The sequence below is a fragment of the Scyliorhinus canicula genome, chromosome 4 (assembly GCF_902713615.1).
Source record: "Scyliorhinus canicula chromosome 4, sScyCan1.1, whole genome shotgun sequence".
NCBI lineage: Eukaryota > Metazoa > Chordata > Chondrichthyes > Carcharhiniformes > Scyliorhinidae > Scyliorhinus > Scyliorhinus canicula.
The window spans coordinates 23,545,550-23,568,072 of NC_052149.1; positions in this window are offsets into that span (position 1 = coordinate 23,545,550).

Below are 22,523 nucleotides of genomic sequence, written 5' to 3' on the forward strand. Positions count from 1 at the left end.
CAGGCCTCTGTTCACCCCGTCCCAATACCCAGAAACTCTCCCAGTATCTGCTCCCATTCCCCAGAAACTCTCCCAGTATCTGCTCCCAATCCCCAGAAACTCTCCCAGTATCTGCTCCCAATCCCCAGAAACTCTCCCAGTATCTGCTCCCAATCGCCAGAAACTCTCCCAGTATCTGCTCCCTGCTCCCAGAAACTCCCAGTATCTGCTCCCAATCCCCAGAAACTCTCCCAGTATCTGCTCCCAATCCCCAGAAACTCTCCCAGTATCTGCTCCCAATCCCCAGAAACTCTCCCAGTATCTGCTCCCAATCCCCAGAAACTCTCCCAGTATCTGCTCCCAATCCCCAGAAACTCTCCCAGTATCTGCTCCCAATCCCCAGAATGATTCCCAGTATCTGCTCCCAATCCCCAGAAACTCTCCCAGTATCTGCTCCATTGCCAGAAACTCCCAGTATCTGCTCCCAGAAACACTCCCAGTATCTTCCCCCAAACCCCAGAAACTCCCAGTATCTGCTCCCTGTCCCAGAAACACCGTCAGCATCTGCTCCCAGAAACACTCCCAGTATCTGCTCCCAGAAACTCTCCCAGTACCTGCTCCCTGGTCCCAGAAACTCTCCCAGTATCTGCTCACAATCCCCAGAAACCCTCCCAGTATCTGCTCCCTGCGCCCAGAAACTCTCACAGTATCTGCTCCCTGGTCCCAGAAACACTCCCAGTATCTGCTCCCAATCCCCAGAAACTCCCAGTATCTGCTCCCTGCTCCCAGAAACTCTCCTGGTATCTGCTCCCAGAAACTCTCCCAGTATCTGCTCCCTGCTCCCAGACACTCACCCTGCTCCCAGAAATACTCCCAGTATCTGCCCCCAATGCCCAGAAACTCTCCCAGTATCTGCTCCCAATCCCCATAAACATCCCAGTATTTGCTCTCTGCTCCCAGAAACTCTCCCAGTATCTGCTCCCTACTCCCAGTATCTGCCCCCAATCTCCAGAAACTCCCCCAGTATCAGCTCCCTGCTCCCAGAAACTCTCCCAGTACCTGTTCCCAGAAACTCTCCCAGTATCTGCTCCCTGCTCCCAGAAACACCCCCAGCATCTTCTCCCAGAAACACTCCTAGTATCTGCTCCCAGAAACTCTCCCAGTATCTGCTCCCTGCTCCCAGAAACTCCCAGTATCTGCTCCCTGCTCCCAGAAACTCTCCAGGTATCTGCCTCCAATCCCCAGAAATTCTCCCAGTATCTGCCCCCAATCCCCATAAACTCCCCCCGTATCTGCTCCCAGAAACTCTCCCAGTATCTGCTCCATTCCCAGAAACACCCCAGTATCTGCTCCCAGCTCCCAGAAACTCTCCCAGTATCTGCTCCCAATCCCCAGAAACTCCCCCAGTATCTGCCCCCAATCCCCAGAAACTCTCCCAGTATCTGCCCCCAATCCCCAGAAACTCTCCCATTATCTGCTCCCTGCTCCCAGAATCTCTCCCAGTATCTGTTCCCAGAAACTCTCCCAGTATCTGCTCCCTGCTCCCAGAAACACCCCCAGCATCTGCTCTCAGAAACACTCCCAGTATCTGCTCCCAGAAACTCTCTCATTATCTGCTCCCTGAAACTCACCCAGTATCTGCTCCCAATAACCAGAAACCCTCCCAGTATCTGCTCCCTGCTCCCAGAAACTCCCAGTATCTGCTCCCTGCTCCCAGAAACTCCCAGTATCTGCTCCCTGCTCCCAGAAACTCTCCCAGTATCTGCCCCCAATCCCCAGAAACTCCCTAGTATCTGCTCCCTGCTCCCAAAAACTCTCCCAGTATCTGTTCGCAGAAACACTCCCGGTATCTGCTCCCTGCTCCCAGAAACTCTCCCAGTATCTGCTCCCAGAAACACCCCAGCATCTGCTCCCAGCAATACTCCCAGTATCTGCTCCCAGAAACTCTCCCAGTATCGGCTCCCTGTCCCAGAAACACCCCCAGAATCTGCTCCCAGAAACACTCCCAGTATCTGCTCCCAGAAACTCTCCCAGTATCTTCTCCCAGAAACACTCCCAGTATCTGTTCCCAGAAACTCTCCCAGTATCTGCTCCCTGGTCCAGAAACTCTCCCAGTATCTGCTCCCTGCTCCCAGAAACACTCCCAGTACCTGCTCCCAGAAACTCTCCCAGTATCTGCTCCCTGCTCCCAGAAATCGTTCTGTACCCGTAAGGGACAGGCTAAGGGACCAATAGCTATATTCATTCTGGACAAAGGTGTTTGTATGTGTGGGGATTAGTTTCAATTCCATTTGAGATTATATTGTACTTAGAGAGGGCTACGGTATGAAGAATATATAGAAGTAAGGTGTGGTAGGCTACTTTCCAGAACAAAGGGATTTCCTTTGTTCTTAGTTTTTTTTAACTGAAAGTCACAACAGTTAGGGCCAGATCACTGAGGAGTGAACAGACCTTACCTCTGTCAAGAGAAGCTGGACAGAACAAGGGGAATTGCAATGTTGCACGTTTCCTAAGAAACGAATTACAGCCCAGATAACCAAGGAATTGTGACAGAAAGAGTTTCATATGAAGTCTGCAGTTAAACAGAACAGAGGAAACTAGGAACAAGACAGATCACTCTTTAGTAAAGTCACAGACAGTTGAATAAGCATTGGATCACGAGAGGGGAGCAAGATCTCTACGGTGGTGTTAAGGCTTTTGAGACATTACTACAGTTTGTGAGACATTATTTTAAAAAATAATCTTTATTCGTGTCATAAGTAGGCTTACATTAACACTGCAATGAAGTTACTGTGAAAATACCCTAGTCGCCACACTGCACTGCCTGTTTGTGTTCACTGAGGGAGAATTCAGAATATCCAATTCACCTAACAAACATGTCTTTCAGGACTTTGTGGGAGGAAACCGGAGCACCGGGAACAAACCCACGCAGACATGGTGAGAACGTGCAGACTATGCACAGACAGTGACCCAACCAGAAATTGAACCTGGGTCCCTGATGCTGTGAAGCAACAGTGCTAACCACTGTGGCACCATTTTGAAAAAATCAAGTAAATCAATGGCTGGATCTCAGAGTTTGTGCAGAAGCCTTTAAGGCCAAGAAATCTTGAAAGGGTTGGTGCAAAATCCTGGCCTTTATTCACTGGTAAAAATGGACTGGAAGCTCTGTTTGCAAGCGTCTTTTGGAAAAACGTGGACTGGATTTCAGAATGTAAACAACTGATGGAAAGCGTGATCATGGGAGAAGATTTTAAAGCATGTTTTGGGAAGTAGAGCTTGGAAACTCTTACGTGACAATCATCTGGGGAGATCCTGAGGAGGCATCCACAGACCTTCATTTGGGTTTCAGAAAGGAGTGTGCATTTGATCATATTGTATGCATTAAAGAGACTCTGTGAGTTAATGAGATCATTATAGCTAAAGGGGTACTTTGTAATTCATGTTAATCTTAATACCTGCATGTAAGTGTTAAGCTAAGGGAGAAGTAAAGGAGTATTGTATTATAATCCAAAGTTTCCATGTTTAATAAATGTTTTTCTTGTTGTTAAAATTAATGAAATGTCCTGTGACTGTGTTCCTCCATATTTGATAAAAGATAAATAAAGGTTATGGTATTTTAAGCCGGCATTCCATTATGCGATCTTCCCGTCAAGTTGTAACATCAAAGTGGATTGTAAAAACTAGTCATATGAATACTATAGCTACCAGATCAGATCAAAGGCTAGGAATCCTGTGGTGATTAACTAATTTTCTAATAAGACCATAAGACCATAAGACATAGGAGTGGAAGTAAAGCCATTCGGCCCATCGAGTCCACTCCGCCATTCAATCATGGCTGATGGGCATTTCAACTCCACCTACCAGCATTCTCCCCGTAGCCCTTAATTCCTCGCGACATCAAGAATTTAATCTCGCAAAGCCTATCCACTATCTATAACGCACAATGTAGGAGTGCAATGGAATACTCCCCACTGACCTGGATGAGTGCAGCTCCAACAACACTTAAGAAGCTCGACACCATCCAGGACAAAGCAACCCGCTTGATTGCTATCCTTGCCACAAATATTCGATCGCTCCCCCACTGACGCACAGGAGCAGCTGTGTGTACCATCTACAAGATGCACTGTAGGAACTCACCAAGGTTCCTTAGGCAGCACCTTCCAAACCCACAGTCACTACCATCTAGAAGGACAACAGCAATATGGTAGTCATCACTGATATATTATAATGTATATATATGGGATTTATGGTAAGGCCCCTGTACTACAGGTACGGGGGTGGATACCTGCCTGCTGACTCCGCCCAGTAGGTGGAGTATAAGTATGTGTGCTCCCCATACAGCAGCCATTTCGTCAGCTGCTGTAGGAGGCCACACATCTCTGTGTAATAAAGCCTCGATTACATTCTACTCTCATCTCATCGTAATCGATAGTGCATCAAGCAACAGATACCTGGCAACCCCACCACAAGGAGATACCTTTCCAAGTCACTCGCTATCCTGACTTGGAAATATATTGCCTTTTGTTCATTGTAGCTCGGTCAAAATCCTGGAATACCCTCACTAACAGCACTGTGGGTATACCTACACCTCAGCAGTTCAAGAACGAAGCTCACCTCCACCTTCTGTGGGGCAACTAGGGATGGGCACTAAATGCTGGCCAAGCCTGCGATGCCCACATCCTGTCAATGATTTTTTTTAAAATTCCAAGTCAGGATGCCTTAGAGGAGAATTTGCAGGAGGTGGTGTTCATCTACTGCTCTTGTTCTTCTAGGTGGTAGAGGTTGGGGGTTGGAAGGTACTGTTGAAGAAGCCTCTGTGATTTACTGTCGTGTGTCTTATAGATGGAACACACTGATACCTCTGTGCACTGGTGATGAAGGGAGGGAATGTTTACAATGATGGCTGGATGCCAAGCATGCTGTGGGGGGTGTCAGCAGTTATAAATATTCAGTAATCTACATCACATTGCATACATCATATTCTCTGCAGTAAAATACATCCTCATCTACATAGATGAGGGTGGGTAGCACTGTTGCTTCACAGCGCCAGGGTCCCAGGTTCAATTCCCGGCCTGGGTAACTCTGTGCAGAGGCTGCACGTTCTCTCTGTGTTTGCGTGGGTTTCCTCCGGGTGCTCCAGTTTCCTCCCACAAGTCCCGAAAGACGAGCTGTTCGGTGAATTGGATATTCTGAATTCTCCCTCTGTGTACCCGAACAGGCACCAGAATGTGGCGACTCGGGGCTTTTCACAGTAACTTCATTGCAGTGTTAATGTAAGCCTATTTGTGACAATAAAGATTATTAATTATAAATTAGATATATAAGTACATATATATTAGGAGCAGAAGTAGGCAATCCAGCCCTTCGAGCCTTTCCCGCCATTCAGATCATGGCTGGTCTCCTCCTGGTCTCAATTCCACCTCCCTGCCTATTCCCCATATCCCTTCAACCTGATTTTTTAAAATCAGAAAAACATCGATCTCCTTCTTGAACCCATTTAATGGCTCCGATTCCACCGCACTATGGGCCTGTGAGCTCCACTAATTCTCCACCCTCTGCGAGCAATTCCTCCTCATCTCAGTTTTAAATCAACCACCTCTCAACCATATCTGTGACACATCAAAAAAGCAATAAATTGTGGCGCTGGTAATCTGACATATAAACAGAAAATGCTGGAGATAATCAACCGGTCATGCACCATCTGTGGAGAGAATGATAGAGAGAGAGAGAAAGAAGATATCGTACTTTTCACAACTACCAGACATCGCAAAGCACTTCACAGCCAATGAAGTATTTTGGAAGTGTAGTCACTGTTGAAATGTAGGAAATACGCAGTCAATATTGTGCACAGCAAGCTCCCACAATCAGTAATGTGAAAACAAGCAGATAATCTGTTTTTGTGATGCTGATTGATAAATTCTGGCCAGACCATTGGGATAATTCTCCTGCTCTTCTTCAAAATACACCACAGTTCCCTTTACATCCTTCCAAGCAGGCAGATGGGACCTTGGTCGTAGCCAAACGGTGGCCCCTCCAACAATGCAGTACACCCTCGGTATTGCACTGGACTGTTAACTTTGAACGTTTTACACAAGTGTTCAAGTGAAAAATGAGAGTGGTCATTTCAGATTGGTGACACTTCAGAAGTGGGAAAAGTTAGAAATGTAGTACGTTTTAAACAAGTGAAAGGGTGGAAAAAGAATGGATGGAAAGGCCTGTGATAGGGTGGGTAACTGGAGAGATAAAATGGCAAAGGAGTTGGTGGTGCAGGGCCACCTCTTGTTTTTGCTTTTGGTTGACATCTATTCATCATATTGCTATTCAAACCTTCTTCAGACCACTGTTGTCCAATGCGCTCGCCACTCGTTCCCTTGTGAATTTGCCACAAACATTTGATCATAGAATCCCTACAGTGCAGAAGGAGGCCATTTGGCCCATCGAGTCTGCACCAACGATTCAAAAGAGCACGCTACCCATGTCCATTCGCCCGTCCAATCCCTGTTATCCCATAACCTAATCTGCATATCCCTGGACACTAAGGGGCAATTTATCATGGCCAATCCACCTAACCCACACATCTTTGGACTGTGGAAGGAAACCGGAGCACCCAGAGGAAACCCAGGCAGACACGGGGAGAATTTGCAAACTCCACACAAAAAAAACATATAGTAAAAGTTTCTACAAATATATAAAACAAAAAAGAGTGGCTAAGGTAAATATTGGTCCTTTAGAGGATGAGAAGGGAGATTTAATAATAGGAGATGAGGAAATGGCTGAAGAACTGGACGGGTTTTTTGGGTCGGTCTTCACAGTGGAAGACACAAATAACATATCAGTGACTGATAGAAATGAGACTATGACAGGTGAGGACCTTGAGATGATTGTTATCACTAAAGAGGTAGTGATGGGCAAGCTAATGGGGCTAAAGGTAGACAAGCCTCCTGGTCCTGATGGAATGCATCCCAGAGTGCTAAAAGAGATGGCTAGGGAAATTGCAAATGCACTAGTGATAATTTACCAAAATTCACTAGACTCTGGGGTGGTTCCAGCGGATTGGAAATTAGCAAACGTGACACCACTGTTTAAAAAAGGAGGTAGGCAGAAAGTGGGTAATTATTGGCCAGTGAGCTTAACTTTGGTAGTAGGGAAGATGCTGGAATCTATCATCAAGGAAGAAATAGCGAGGCATCTGGATGGAAATTGTCCTATTGGGCAGACGCTGCATGGGTTCATAAAGGGCAGGTCGGGGCTAACTAACTTAGTGGAAATTTTTGAGGACATTACCAGTGCGGTAGATAATGGGGAGCCAATGGATGTGGTATATCTGGATTTCCAGAAAGCCGTTGAGAAGGTGCCACACAAAAGGTTGCTGCATAAGATAAAGATGCATGGCATTAAGGGTAAAGTAGTAGCATGGATAGAGGATTGGTTAATTAATAGAAAGCAAAGAGTGGGGATTAATGGGTGTTTCTCTGGTTGTGAATCAGTAGCCTTCTGACATTCTGACTTCCACTGAAATATCCTGTGCTTTTTCACAGGGTCAATCGGTGGAGCAACCACATTGCTAATATTTGGTACAAAATTCCAGTAGAAACCATTCCTGCCCAGAAATCGCAGAATTTCTCTCTTTGTGATGATATTAGAAACTCCTCAATAGCTTTAATTTTCAGATTCCATGGGGCCATCTGACCATGTCCAATTGTATGGCCTAAGAATGTGACTTAAGGTTTTGCAAATTCACGTTTAGTCAAGTTTACCATTAATCCAGCCTCCTGTAGTCAATCGAATGATTCCTTTAAATGTTCCAAATGCTCCTTCCCCATTTGACTGAACACCATCAACTTGTCAATGTACACTGCACAATTGTTTAGTCCAGAAGTGACCTTGTTGGTTAATCTATGGAGTATTTCTGGCACATTCTTCATTCCAAATGGCTTAACTTTAAACTGACACAGACCATTTGGTATTGCAAAAGCCAAAACTTCCTATGCCCTGTCTGGTTAAGGTATCCTTTAAATAAGTCAGGTTTGGTAATAACATTTTCGTGTCCCACCTTTTCAACACAATCTTTCAAACGAGGAATAGGATACGAATCTGACTTTGTAACTGCGTTGCCTTTTCTATAGTACACATAATTATTGTGTTCCATCCAGTTTTGGTACCATCACAATAGGTGAGCTCCAATTGCTGCAACTCACTTTGATAATATCATTCTTCAGCATGTTTTCAATCTCCTGTACCTGTGCTAACTTTAGTGGATTGAGCCTGTATGGCTGCTGCTTAATTGGAGTAGCATTTCCTACATCTACATCATGTAAAATTATTTTTGATCTTACTAATTTATTCCCACATACAGCTCTATGTCACTGTAATAACTATTTTAGGTCACTTTGATTTTCCTCCATAAGGTCACTCAATAATTTATCCCAACTTCTTTTCACTTCCTCATTGTTTATTTAATTTGAGGAATGTCAAATTCACGTTAATCCGGATTCACCTCTTCTGCCTGAGTTACAATGACTAACACCTCCTCCATGGCACACACCTTCTTCCTTCTATCTGGCATTCATATCAAATAATTCACCTCACTCAATTTCCTTTCAATTTGATATGGCCCACTAAATCTTGCTGTTAATGGTTTGCCTGCCATTGGTAACAATATTAATACTTTTGCTCCACTAAAAAAATTCATATCTGCCTCTTTTTTCATCACATGCTGTGACAATTTTAAATACTTTCTAGCCAACTCACCAGCCCTCGTTAATCTCTCCCTAAAGCATGGCAATAGTCCAACTACTCTTTGATCAATTTAAGTGGCCCTCTTACTTCATGACCAAGAATCATTTTGAATGGACTGAATTTAGTTGATTCATTAGGTGCATTCCTAATTGCAAATAGTACAAATGGAATTCCTTTATCTCAATCCTCTAGATAATTCTGACTATGGGCCCTCAACATGGTCTTTAAAGTTCTGGCTCCACCTCTGGCTCCCAAAGCCTTTCAAACCAGGACTCTTTAAAAACAGTGCTACAGCAGTCATACACACACTAACCCCAGCTTTCAACCCGTAACACACCAAATACATATAATACAATATATCTGATAATCTTACATTCATCGAAGCCCGAATTTTGCCTTATGTGACTTGTAACTTCATTACAATCTTAATGTAAGCGTACTTGTGACATTAATAAAGATTACTATTATTATTGATGTGGAATTTTGGTGTGCGGGCGCCACGCAGTCGCCCAGGGCCATAATTGAACCTGGCGCTGTGGGGCAGCGGTGCTAACCACTGTGCAGAAATATCAGGGGACACCTTGGGCCTTGACATTCAGGTGGAAGGATGTCCTTCATGGGTATGCCTGACTGACTGGGCCTGTGCCTTTACAGAAAAATCAATAAGTGATAACACTGATAACACTGCTACAGCTTTAATTAAATAATTCCTTGTCCCTTCTCCCACCCACCAATCGAATCTCTCCGGGAGCCTCCCAAACTAAATGTTTAATGAGTGATCTTTCTTTCGCCTGTGTAATTTTAATAGTTCACACCCCTTTTCCCTCCCACATTCTCGTTATTGCCAAGGCTGATCAATTAATGGCCGTCTCTGCGGCAGAGTCTAGCCAGTGTGAGTTTGTGTTTCCCAAGATGTCCTATTTTTGTAAACAAAATATAAAAGATAGATTTTCCAAATGGATATCTTTCTGCATTGCAGCTTGCTTTATTTATGTATTCCTCTTAAGTTTATATTTCTGCTATAGAACTGTACAAAATATATTTTTAAACTGTTCTACATTTAAAGGAGTGTGTGCTCTAACCTTCAGTAACTGGTGCTGTGGACACAAAGGATCTGTTATCTGCAAGGACAGGCCTCTGTATAACTTTATATACTGTTAAACAACAATAATTATCACAGAGATACAGCCAATTCTTCTGGCAGGTTAGCTTTTTTTGACCTTGCGCCTGTTCTAACGGAAGGTATTTTACCTCCTCCTCTTTCTCGCCTACACGGTCACCACCGCTACCCACGTTCCCCTATTACTTGAGACACTTTCCCATCTGGGAAAATAGGAACATTGCATGTTTCAGGGAATTGGTGCTTTCAGGGGAGAAGGGGGGGGGTAAAAGCTTTACAGATACCCTTTTGAAGTGGCTCATTGCATCATTCATGAGAACTAAACCAATCCTGTGAATGTGTAGGACCACATTGATTGGGGGGAGGGGGGAGAATATTAGTACAGTGCATCTTCCTGATTGCAATAGCATTTCATGTTCTTTATGCTGCTACCTGCATCCTGAGAAAGACATTGAGGGCGATTTTGACCAACACGCTGGGTGGGATGTCCATTGGATCCCTGTTTTACACCCCACTGATTGCAGGAAGTTTATCCCACCCCATCAGACAGGGAACTGAAGGCTCTGGGTGCAGTGTTGGTCGTGCATAACACCTACCCAAGTTTAGTCTCTATTTGAAGTAATATTGGGTGTAAAATTAAGGTTTCTGTCTGATCCCATGGATTTTCCACCTGGCAGATGGATTAAAATTCCCCCTTTTGTGTTGCTGTATAAATACCCCATTTATTATGTAAGGGTATTCAATTCTGCGGCAGTTAATTAAATTGACGGTAATTTGCATTGTTGTTTTAGTGGGCCCTCACACACCATCCAACACAGTATCTGGTACTACACTAGCTGAAGTTTTGTAAATATAGCTTTTTTGGTATTTCTGTATATTGACGATAAACACAAAGGGTTCTTGCTGATAACAATGGCTTCCCCCAAAATTGAAACCGGGAATAAAGTGACCAGAGACAAACAGATGATTTCCGTAACAATAGAGTAAAATAAACCTCAGAATATCCAGGTGGTGGGAATACATAGCCATAGTAGCTTAAAAGTATCATCATTTATTCATTTCCCCTATCAGGTATTTACTTAAATAACAATTGTACAGTTTGAAAAGGGGTTAAACATGGTTTGGAAATATTAAACTCCAGGTGGAATTGACTTTCTAAATAAGTAGACTGGGGAAAGGATTTGACTGTGTGTGTGTGTGTGTGTTGAATGGGGACTGTCTTATTAAAAGCAAAACCAAATATGTAACCACTTTTTTTTGTACATTGTGGCATTTGAAATATGCATTAGCATTATTGTGTAAAACTGCATTGTAAACTTTCCTGTAAACATGGCTGTTTGTGTTTTTTTTTATGGTTTTCTTTGCACTTAGCTGCTCCTTTTGTGTTGTGATGTGTTAATGCTTTTTGACAGGTTGTATAAAAGCAGAATTTCTTTTTGTGTACACTGGATGTTTCTTTGCGCAGGAGAAGTGTAAATAAAGGCTGCAGGATTCTGACTTTAAAAAAAAAATTGATGTGGAATTTTGTTCGATAATGCTCCTGTGAAGAGTTTTGAGATGTATTATTATGTTAAAGGTGTGATATAAATTGTTGGTGTTGTTACTATTTATAAAATGAAATGAAAATCGCTTATTGTCACAAGTAGGCTTCAAATGAAGTTACTGTGAAAAGCCCCTAGTCGCCACATTCTGGTGCCTGTTCGGGGAGGCTGGTACGGGAATTGAACCGTGCTGCTGGCCTGCCTTGGTCTGCTTTCAAAGCTAGCAATTTAGCCCACTGTGCTAAACCAGCCCCTTTTGAGTACCCAATTTAAGTCCCAAACATTATGGTCGGATGTTTAGTTTGAATATTATATAAGTTCGAACTTGACAAGTAGATCACCTGGCAAGGATGCTGTTGCATTAATACAAGCTAATCTTTTCTTGTTCACATGAAATCAAAGAACTTTCTGCAAATCATCATTTGTATAGACCCTTAGAAGATGGGTTTTTAGGTAGTCTCGTGTTGCAAACATTCGAAATCCACTTAATGTATCACTAATAATAAAGGGGGGTCTTGTGGTGTGCTGGGTAGTGTTCCTTCCTTGGAGACAGAAGCTCTGGGTTCAAGTCCCACCCCAGGGCTTGATGGTAAAGGAAGCTGCGTTCAGAATATGGCCAAATAGGATGATAGTATCTACAAATCCTTCCAATGCAGGCCAATCGCAGGAGACAAGAGGGGAGATTCCTGGTCAGCTATGTGATGTGATATGAAATGAAAAATGAAAATCGCGTATTGTCACGAATAGGCTTCAATTAAGTTACTGTAAAAGCCCCTAGTCGCCACATTCCGGTGCCTGTCCGGGGAGACTGGTACGGGAATTGAACCATGCTGCTGGCGTGCTTGGTCTGCTTTAAAAGCCAGCGATTTAGCCCAGTGAGCTGAACCAGCCCCTGGATAGAAAGAAAGCGGGAGCCTCTGCCATCACAATCCATAGCTCCAGATGGCAAAATGCATATTGCCACAGCAACTCAGACTCCCACGGTGATTTGTAACATAGTTTTAAAATATTATGGTGCAATTTTATTATTCTTTGATAAAGATAAATCAGTTTGCTTTATTTGATTGACAAATACTCGATTGAAATGATGCAAAATAACATACTGTAATTGAAACATAGAAACATAAAGAATAGGAGCAAGAGGAAGCCATTTTGCCCTTCGTGCCTGCTCCGCCATTCATGGCTGATCATCCAACTTAATAACCTGTTCCCGCTTTACTCCTGATGCACGATCAATTGCACAAAGACTAAGGTTGGGTACAACTGTGGCTTTATTGCAGTCAGATGTGTGGCCTCCTGCTGCAGCTGGTGAAATGGCAGATCAATGGAGGACACGCATATTTATACTCCTCCTACTGGGCGGAGCCAGCCGGCAGGGGCCACCGGCGAACCTGTAATACAGGTCCTACCTTACATCCCCTAATACAGGTGTACAGTGGTTCACCACAACCCCCTATCCTTTGATCCCTTTAGCCCCAAGAGTTATATCTAACGCCTTCTTGAAAACAATGTTTTGGCCTCAACTGCTTTCTGTGGTAGAACCCCTGGTTCTGGACTCCTCCACCTTCTTGAACTGTTGCATCCCATGTGGGATAGCCCACAGTGCTGTTCAGAAGAGAGTGCAGGGTTTCACCTAGTCGCGGTGAAGCGATGAAGGAAATGCCAGGCAATGACCAACTCCAACAAGCAAGGAACTAACCATTGCCCCATGATGTTCAATGGCATTACCATCACTGAATCTCCCACTATCAACATCCTGGGGTGTTACCATTGACCAGAAATTGAACTGGACTGGTGTTAGGAAAACAAAGACAGTTTTAAAGGATTTATATTTGTATGGGTAAACATTAGAAATAAGGTATAGCTTTAGGTGGGTATAATTTAATCTTTCTGTACCCGTAAGGGACCAATAGCTATATTCATGCTGGACAAAGGTGTTTGTATGTGTGGAGATTAGTTTCAATTCCATTTGAGATTATATTGTACTTAGAGAGGGCTACGGTATGAAGAATATATAGAAGTAAGGTGTGGGAGGCTACTTTCCAGAACAAAGGGATTTCCTTTGTTCTTAGTTTTTTTTAACTGAAAGTCACAACAGTTAAGGCCAGATCACTGAGGAGTGAACAGACCTTACCTCTGTCAAGAGAAGCTGGACAGAACAAGGGGAATTGCAATGTTGCAAGTTTCCTAAGAAACTAATTACAGCCCAGATAACCAAGGAATTGTGACAGAAAGAGTTTCATATGAAGTCTGCAGTTAAACAGAACAGAGGAAACTAGGAACAAGACAGATCACTCTTTAGTAAAGTCACAGACAGTTGAATAAGCATTGGACCACGAGAGGGGAGCAAGATCTCTACGGTGGTGTTAAGGCTTTTGAGACATTACTACAGTTTGTGAGACATTATTTTAAAAAAGAATCTTTATTCGTGTCATAAGTAGGCTTACATTAACACTGCAATGAAGTTACTGTGAAAATACCCTAGTCGCCACACTGCACTGCCTGTTTGGGTTCACTGAGGGAGAATTCAGAATATCCAATTCACCTAACAAACATGTCTTTCGGGACTTTGTGGGAGGAAACCGGAGCACCGGGAACAAACCCACGCAGACATGGTGAGAACGTGCAGACTATGCACAGACAGTGACCCAACCAGAAATTGAACCTGGGTCCCTGATGCTGTGAAGCAACAGTGCTAACCACTGTGGCACCATTTTGAAAAAATCAAGTAAATCAATGGCTGGATCTCAGAGTTTGTGCAGAAGCCTTTAAGGCCAAGAAATCTTGAAAGGGTTGGTGCAAAATCCTGGCCTTTATTCACTGGTAAAAATGGACTGGAAGCTCTGTTTGCAAGCGTCTTTTGGAAAAACGTGGACTGGATTTCAGAATGTAAACAACTGATGGAAAGCGTGATCATGGGAGATGATTTTAAAGCGTGTTTTGGGAAGTAGAGCTTGGAAACTCTTACGTGACAATCATCTGGGGAGATCCTGAGGAGGCATCCACAGACTTTCATTTGGGTTTCAGAAAGGAGTGTGCATTTGATCATATTGTATGCATTAAAGGGACTCTGTGAGTTAATGAGATCATTATAGCTAAAGGGGTACTTTGTAATTCATGTTAATCTTAATACCTGCATGTAAGTGTTAAGCTAAGGGGGAAGTAAACGAGTATTGTATTATAATCCAAAGTTTCCATGTTTAATAAATGTTTTTCTTGTTAAAATTAATGAAATGTCCTGTGACTGTGTTCCTCCATATTTGATAAAAGATAAATAAAGGTTATGGTATTTTAAGCCGGCATTCCATTCTGCGATCTTCCCGTCAAGTTGTAACATCAAAGTGGATTGTAAAAACTAGTCATATGAATACTATGGCTACCAGATCAGATCAAAGGCTAGGAATCCTGTGGTGATTAACTAATTTACTAATCTCGCAAAGCCTATCCACTATCTACAACGCACAATGTAGGAGTGCAATGGAATACTCCCCACTGACCTGGATGAGTGCAGCTCCAACAACACTTAAGAAGCTCGACACCATCCAGGACAAAGCAACCCGCTTGATTGCTATCCTTGCCACAAATATTCAATCGCTCCCCCACTGACGCACAGGAGCAGCTGTGTGTACCATCTACAAGATGCACTGTAGGAACACACCAAGGTTCCTTAGGCAGCACCTTCCAAACCCACAGTCACTACCATCTAGAAGGACAACAGCAATATGGTAGTCACCACTGATGTATTATAATGTATATATATGGGATTTATGGTAAGGCCCCTGTACTACAGGTACGGGGGTAGATCACTGCCTGCTGACTCCGCCCAGTAGGTGGAGTATAAGTATGTGTGCCCCCCATACAGCAGCCATTTCGTCAGCTGTTGTAGGAGGTCACACATCTCTGTGTAATAAAGCCTCGATTACATTCTACTCTCATCTCATCGTAATTGATAGTGCATCAAGCAACAGATACCTGGCAACCCCACCACAAGGAGATACCTTTCCAAGTCACTCGCTATCCTGACTTGGAAATATATTGCCTTTTGTTCATTGTAGCTTGGTCAAAATCCTGGAATACCCTCACTGACAGCACTCTGTGTATGCCTACACCTCAGCAGTTCAAGAAGGAAGCTCACCACCACCTTCTGTGGGGCAACTAGGGATGGGCACTAAATGCTGGCCGAGCCTGCGATGCCCACATCCTGTCAATTATTTTTTTTAAAAATTCCAAGTCAGGATGCCTTAGAGGAGAATTTGCAGGAGGTGGTGTTCATCTACTGCTCTTGCTCTTCAAGGTGGTAGAGGTCGGGGGTTGGAAGGTACTGTTGAAGAAGCCTCGGTGAGTTACTGTCGTGTGTCTTATAGATGGAACACACTGATATCACTGTACACTGGTGATGACGGGAGGGAATGTTTACAATGATGGCTGGATGCCAAGCATGCTGTGGGGGGTGTCAGCAGTTATAAATATTCAGTAATCTACATCACATTGCATACATCATATTCTCTGCTGTAGAATATATCCTCATCTACATAGATGAGGGTGGGTAGCACTGTTGCTTCACAGCGCCAGGGTCCCAGGTTCAATTCCCGGCTAGGGTAACTCTGTGCAGAGGCTGCACGTTCTCTCTGTGTCTGCGTGGGTTTCCTCCGGGTGCTCCGGTTTCCTCCCACAAGTCCCGAAAGACGTGCTGTTCGGTGAATTGGATATTCTGAATTCTCCCTCTGTGTACCCGAACAGGCACCAGAATGTGACGACTCAGGGCTTTTCACAGTAACTTCATTGCAGTGTTAATGTAAGCCTATTTGTGACAATAAAGATTATTAATTATAAATTAGATATATAAGTACATATATATAAGGAGCAGAAGTAGGCAATCCAGCCCTTCGAGCCTTTCCCGCCATTCAGATCATGGCTGGTCTCCTCCTGGTCTCAATTCCACCTCCCTGCCTATTCCCCATATCCCTTCAACCTGATTTTTTAAAATCAGAAAAACATCTATCTCCTTCTTGAACCCATTTAATGGCTCCGATTCCACCGCACTATGGGCCTGTGAGCTCCACTAATTCTCCACCCTCTGCGAGCAATTCCTCCTCATCTCAGTTTTAAATCAACCACCTCTCAACCATATCTGTGACACATCAAAAAAGCAATAAATTCTGGCGCTGGTAATCTGACATTTAAACAGAAAATGCTGGAGATAATCAACCGGTCATGCACCATCTGTGGAGAGAATGATAGAGAGAGAGAGAAAGAAGATATCGTACTTTTCACAACTACCAGACATCGCAAAGCACTTCACAGCCAATGAAGTATTTTGGAAGTGTAGTCACTGTTGAAATGTAGGAAATACGCAATCAATATTGTGCACAGCAAGCTCCCACAATCAGTAATGTGAAAACAAGCAGATAATCTGTTTTTGTGATGTTGATTGATAAATTCTGGCCAGACCATTGGGATAATTCTCCTGCTCTTCTTCAAAATACACCACAGTTCCCTTTACATCCTTCCAAGCAGGCAGATGGGGCCTTGGTCATAGTCAAACGGTGGCCCCTCCAACAATGCAGTACACCCTCGGTACTGCACTGGACTGTTAATTTGAACATTTTACACAAGTGTTCAAGTGAAAAATGAGAGTGGTCATTTCAGATTGGTGACACTTCAGAAGTGGGAAAAGTTAGAAATGTAGTACGTTTTAAACAAGTGAAAGGGTGGAAAAAGAATGGATGGAAAGGCCTGTGATAGGGTGGGTAACTGGAGAGATAAAATGGCAAAGGAGTTGGTGGTGCAGGGCCACCTCTTGTTTTTGCTTTTGGTTGACATCTATTCATCATATTGCTATTCAAACCTTCTTCAGACCACTGTTGTCCAATGCGCTCGCCACTCGTTCCCTTGTGAATTTGCCACAAACATTTGATCATAGAATCCCTACAGTGCAGAAGGAGGCCATTTGGCCCATCGAGTCTGCACCAACGATTCAAAAGAGCACGCTACCCATGTCCATTCGCCCGTCCAATCCCTGTTATCCCATAACCTAATTTGCATATCTCTGGACATTAAGGGGCAATTTATCATGGCCAATCCACCTAACCCACACATCTTTGCACTGTGGCAGGAAACCGGAGCACCCAGAGGAATCCCAGACAGACACGGGGAGAATGTGCAAACTCCACACAAAAAAAACATATAGTAAAAGTTTCTACAAATATATAAAACAAAAAAGAGTGGCTAAGGTAAATATTGGTCCTTTAGAGGATGAGAAGGGAGATTTAATAATAGGAGATGAGGAAATGGCTGAAGAACTGGACGGGTTTTTTGGGTCGGTCTTCACAGTGGTAGACACAAATAACATATCAGTGACTGATAGAAATGAGGCTATGACAGGTGAGGACCTTGAGATGATTGTTATCACTAAGGAGGTAGTGATGGGCAAGCTAATGGGGCTAAAGGTAGACAAGTCTCCTGGTCCTGATGGAATGCATCCCAGAGTGCTAAAAGAGATGGCTAGGGAAATTGCAATTATGCACTAGTGATAATTTACCAAAATTCACTAGACTCTGGGGTGGTCCCAGCGGATTGGAAATTAGCAAACGTGACACCACTGTTTAAAAAAGGAGGTAGGCAGAAAGCGGGTAATTATAGGCCAGTGAGCTTAACTTCGGTAGTAGGGAAGATGCTGGAATCTATCATCAAGGAAGAAATAGCGAGATATCTGGATGGAAATTGTCCTATTGGGCAGACGCAGCATGGATTCATAAAGGGCAGGTCGTGCCTAACTAATTTAGTGGATTTTTTTGAGGACATTACCAGTGCGGTAGATAACGGGGAGCCAATGGATGTGGTATATCTGGATTTCCAGAAAGACTTTGACAAGGTGCCACACAAAAGGTTGCTGCATAAGATAAAGATGCATGGCATTAAGGGTAAAGTAGTTGCATGGCTAGAGGATTGGTTAATTAATAGAAAGCAAAGAGTGGGGATTAATGGGTGTTTCTCTGGTTTGTAATCAGTAGCTAGTGGTGTCCCTCAGGGATCGGTGTTGGGCCACAATTGTTCACAATTTACATAGATGATTTGGAGTTGGGGACCAAGTGCAATGTGTCCAAGTTTGCAGACGACACTAAAATGAGTGGTAAAGCAAAAAGTGCAGAGGATACTGGAAGTCTACAGAGGGATTTGGATAGGTTAAGTGAATGGGCTAGGGTCTGGCAGATGGAATACAATGTTGACAAATGTGAGGTTATCCATTTTGGTAGGAATAACAGCAAAAGGAATTATTATTTAAATGACAAAATATTAAAACATGCTGCTGTGCAGAGAGACCTGGGTGTGCTAGTGCATGAGTCGCAAAAAGTTTGTTTACAGGTGCAACAGGTGATTAAGAAGGCGAATAGAATTTTGTCCTTTATTGCTAGAGGGAGGTTGTGCTGCAATTGTATAAGGTGTTAGTGAGGCCACACCTGGAGTATTGTGTTCAGCTTTGGTCTCCTTACCTGAGGGTGTGCAGAGGAGATTCACGAGGTTAATCCCAGACCCGAAGGGGTTGGATTACGAGGAGAGGTTGAGTAGACTGGGACTGTACTCATTGGAATTTAGAAGGATGAGGGGGGATCCTATAGAAACATATAGAAACATATAAAATTATGAAGTGAATAGATAGGATAGATGCGATAGGATATTTAAACGATAAAATATTAAAGCATGCCGCTGTTCAGAGAGACTTGAGTGTGCTAGTGCATGAGTCACAGAAGGTTGGTTTACAAGTGCAACAGGTGATTAAGAAGGCAAATGGAATTTTGTCCTTCATTGCTAGAGGGATGGAGTTTAAGACTAGGGAGGTTATGTTGTAATTGTATAAGGTGTTAGTGCGGCCACACCTGGAGTATTGTGTTCAGTTTTGGTCTCCTTACTTGAGAAAGGACGTACTGGCGCTGGAGGGTGTGCAGAGGAGATTCACTAGGTTAATCCCAGAGCTGAAGGGGTTGGATTATGAGGAGAGGTTGAGTAGACTGGGACTGTACTCGTTGGAATTTAGAAGGATGAGGGGGGATCTTATAGAAACATTTAAAATTATGAAGGGAATAGATAGGATAGATGCGGGCAGGTTGTTTCCACTGGCGGGTGACAGCAGAACTAGGGGGCATAGCCTCAAAATAAGGGGAAGTAGATTTAGGACTGAGTTTAGGAGGAACTTCTTCACCCAAAGGGTTGTGAATCTATGGAATTCCTTGCCCAGTGAAGCAGTTGAGGCTCCTTCATTACATGTTTTTAAGGTAAAGATAGATAGTTTTTTGAAGAATAAAGGGATTAAGGGTTATGGTGTTCGGGCCGGAAAGTGGAGCTGAGTCCACAAAAGATCAGCCATGATCTAATTGAATGGCGGAGCAGGCTCGAGGGGCCAGATGGCCTACTCCTGCTCCTAGTTCTTATGTTCTTATGTTCTTATGTTCTTATGCGGGCAGGTTGTTTCCACTGGTGGGTGAAAGCAGAACTAGGGGGCATAGCCTCAAAATAAGGGGAAGTAGATTTAGGACTGTGTTTAGGAGGAACTTCTTCACCCAAAGGGTTGTGAATCTATGGAATTCCTTGCCCAGTGAAGCAGTTGAGGCTCCTTCATTAAATGTTTTTAAGGTAAAGGTGGATAGTTTTTTGAAGAATAAAGGGATTAAGGGTTATGGTGTTTGGGCTGGAACATGGAGCTGAGTCTGCAAAAGATCAGTCATGATCTCATTGAATGGCGGAGCAGGCTCGAGGGGCCAGGTGGCCTACTCCTGCTCCTAGTTCGTATGTTCTTATGTTCTGGTGCTGTGACGCAGCAGTGCTAATCACTGTGCCATTGTGCCACCCTGATGAATTGATGCTGTACACTTTTAGAGCCACACAATAGTGAAATTGCATTAAAATTACAGTGGCGGTTCTGAGTATGGGTATCATTCATAGACCGCTATTTGTCATTCATTACTAAGTGAGCAAGGGAGAATCAACCATGTCACTGTGAGACAGGAGTCCCATATCAATCAAACCGTGACTATGTTTATCAGAATATAATCCAGTTCTCAGGTTTCTAGTGACCTGGAAGCTGAAGGTCCACTTGCTCAATGCAACAGGACGAAACAGTCCGCTGTTTTTTACCTTCTCTGTTCCTGTTCTCTCTGGATGCCTCTAAATATTGATGCATTTAGATCTGTGGCGATACATTGTGAGGCACTATAAAAGCAGAGCTGGCTGTTGGAAGGACAGTGTTCCAATCGCTGGCAAAGTTTTCTTGAGGAACCTCACCATGCAGGGGGGTGTTAACTAAATAACTTGGCTTTGTTTAGCTGGTAGTTGGTGGTTTTTGCAAAACATGTGTGGTCTGGGGTGACAGACATCGCTGTGTGGCTGCCAGTGTGCAATTCTGGCAAACAGCAACATCCAAATGTATTCGGCCTTCATCTTAATGCTGCAGATCTATTGAAATGAGTGGTTGTAAGGAATGGTTAAATGGTTGGGGCGGCACGTGGCGCAGTTAGCACTGGGACTGCGGCGCTGAGGACCCGGGTTCGAATCCCGGCCCTGCACCACTGTCCGTGTGGAGTTTGCACATTCTCCCCGTGTCTGCGTGGGTTTCACCCCCACAACCCAAAGATGAAATGAAAATGAAAATCGCTTATTGTCACAAGTAGGCTTCAATGAAGATACTGTGAAAAGCCCCTAGTCGCCACATTCCGGCGCCTGTTCGGGGAGGCTGGTACAGGAATTGAACCGTGCTGCTGGCCTGCCTTGGTCTGCTTTAAAAGCCAGCGATTTAGCCCAGTGTGCTAAACCAGCTAATGAACACGTTAGTTAACAGATTGTCACCACCCTTTGAGAATGTCTCCAGCACATTGGGCTCGCAGAACAGTTGGATTTCAAAACTCTTTTCAACTTGTTCTCCTGGTTCTGGCAGTGCATCAGTCTTGATTGTTGATGGTTTAAAACGTCAAAATTAATTTCAAAAGAGTGCCCATTTGCGATATTAATGTTGCATATATTTTATATTTTGTGTCATGATCGGCAGAACATTGAAGAGCATCAAAATCTTATTGGACGACAGCAACTCTCGAGACACAACTTTATTTTTCTACTTGTCTTATTACCATTTCCATTCGAAGTCCGTCACCAACCCTTTTGACATTTAATCTCTCCTATCTTCCACTCAATCGAGGAGCTTCCCTTTTACACTTTTTCCAATCCCTACCACCATCCATTTTCACTTGCATAAAACTAGTGCAGCTCTAATTTTCTTTAAAAAAAATTTAGAGTATCCAATTCATTTTTTTCAATTAAGGGGAAATTTAACAGGGCCAATCCAACTACTCTGCACATCTTTGGGTTGTGGGGGCAAAACCCACGCAAACACGGGGAGAATGTGCAAACTCCACACGGGCAGTGACCCAGAGTCGGGATTGAACCTGGGACCTCGGCGCCGTGAGGCAGCAGGGCTAACCCACTGCGCCATCTTGCTGCCCGTACCGTTCTAATTTGAAAGGTCATCAACATGAAAGCTTACCCTGGTCTCTCTTCACAGATGCTGCCTGACCTGTTGAGTATTCCCAGCATTTCCTGCTTTGTGCATTTACAGAACGCTTTATCGATAGAATCCATACAGGCCATTCAGCCCATCAAGTCTGCACGGACCCTCTGATAGAGCACTCTACCTTGGCCCACTCTCTCCCCATCCCCGCCCCATCCCCTTAACCCCACCCAACCTGCACATCATTGGACATTAAGGACCAATTTCTTTAGCATGGTCAGTCCATGCTAGACTTGTTTGGGAAATGAAGGCTCCAGTGGTGGGACTGGGGCTGACTTTATCTTTCAACTTGTATTTCCATTTTAAACCCATCGATCAACACGGACCGAACACAATTGGCCGGCAGATCCCAGTGTGTTGTGAGGGAGCAGGGCAATCGCCACTGAGAGGAGAGGGAAGAGGTTAACATGGGGACGAAATTGAGCTCTCGGAGCAGGCTGTGTGCTCTAAGGAACCAGTGAAAACTCCCCCTCCTCCCCCCACCCCTGCGGTGGGAGTCATGGCAATGGAAGACTGCGCCAAATTCCCGTGGGGTCAGTGAGACTTGGACGTGGGAGATGCCCCCATTCTTGGCCACAAGTCACATTTC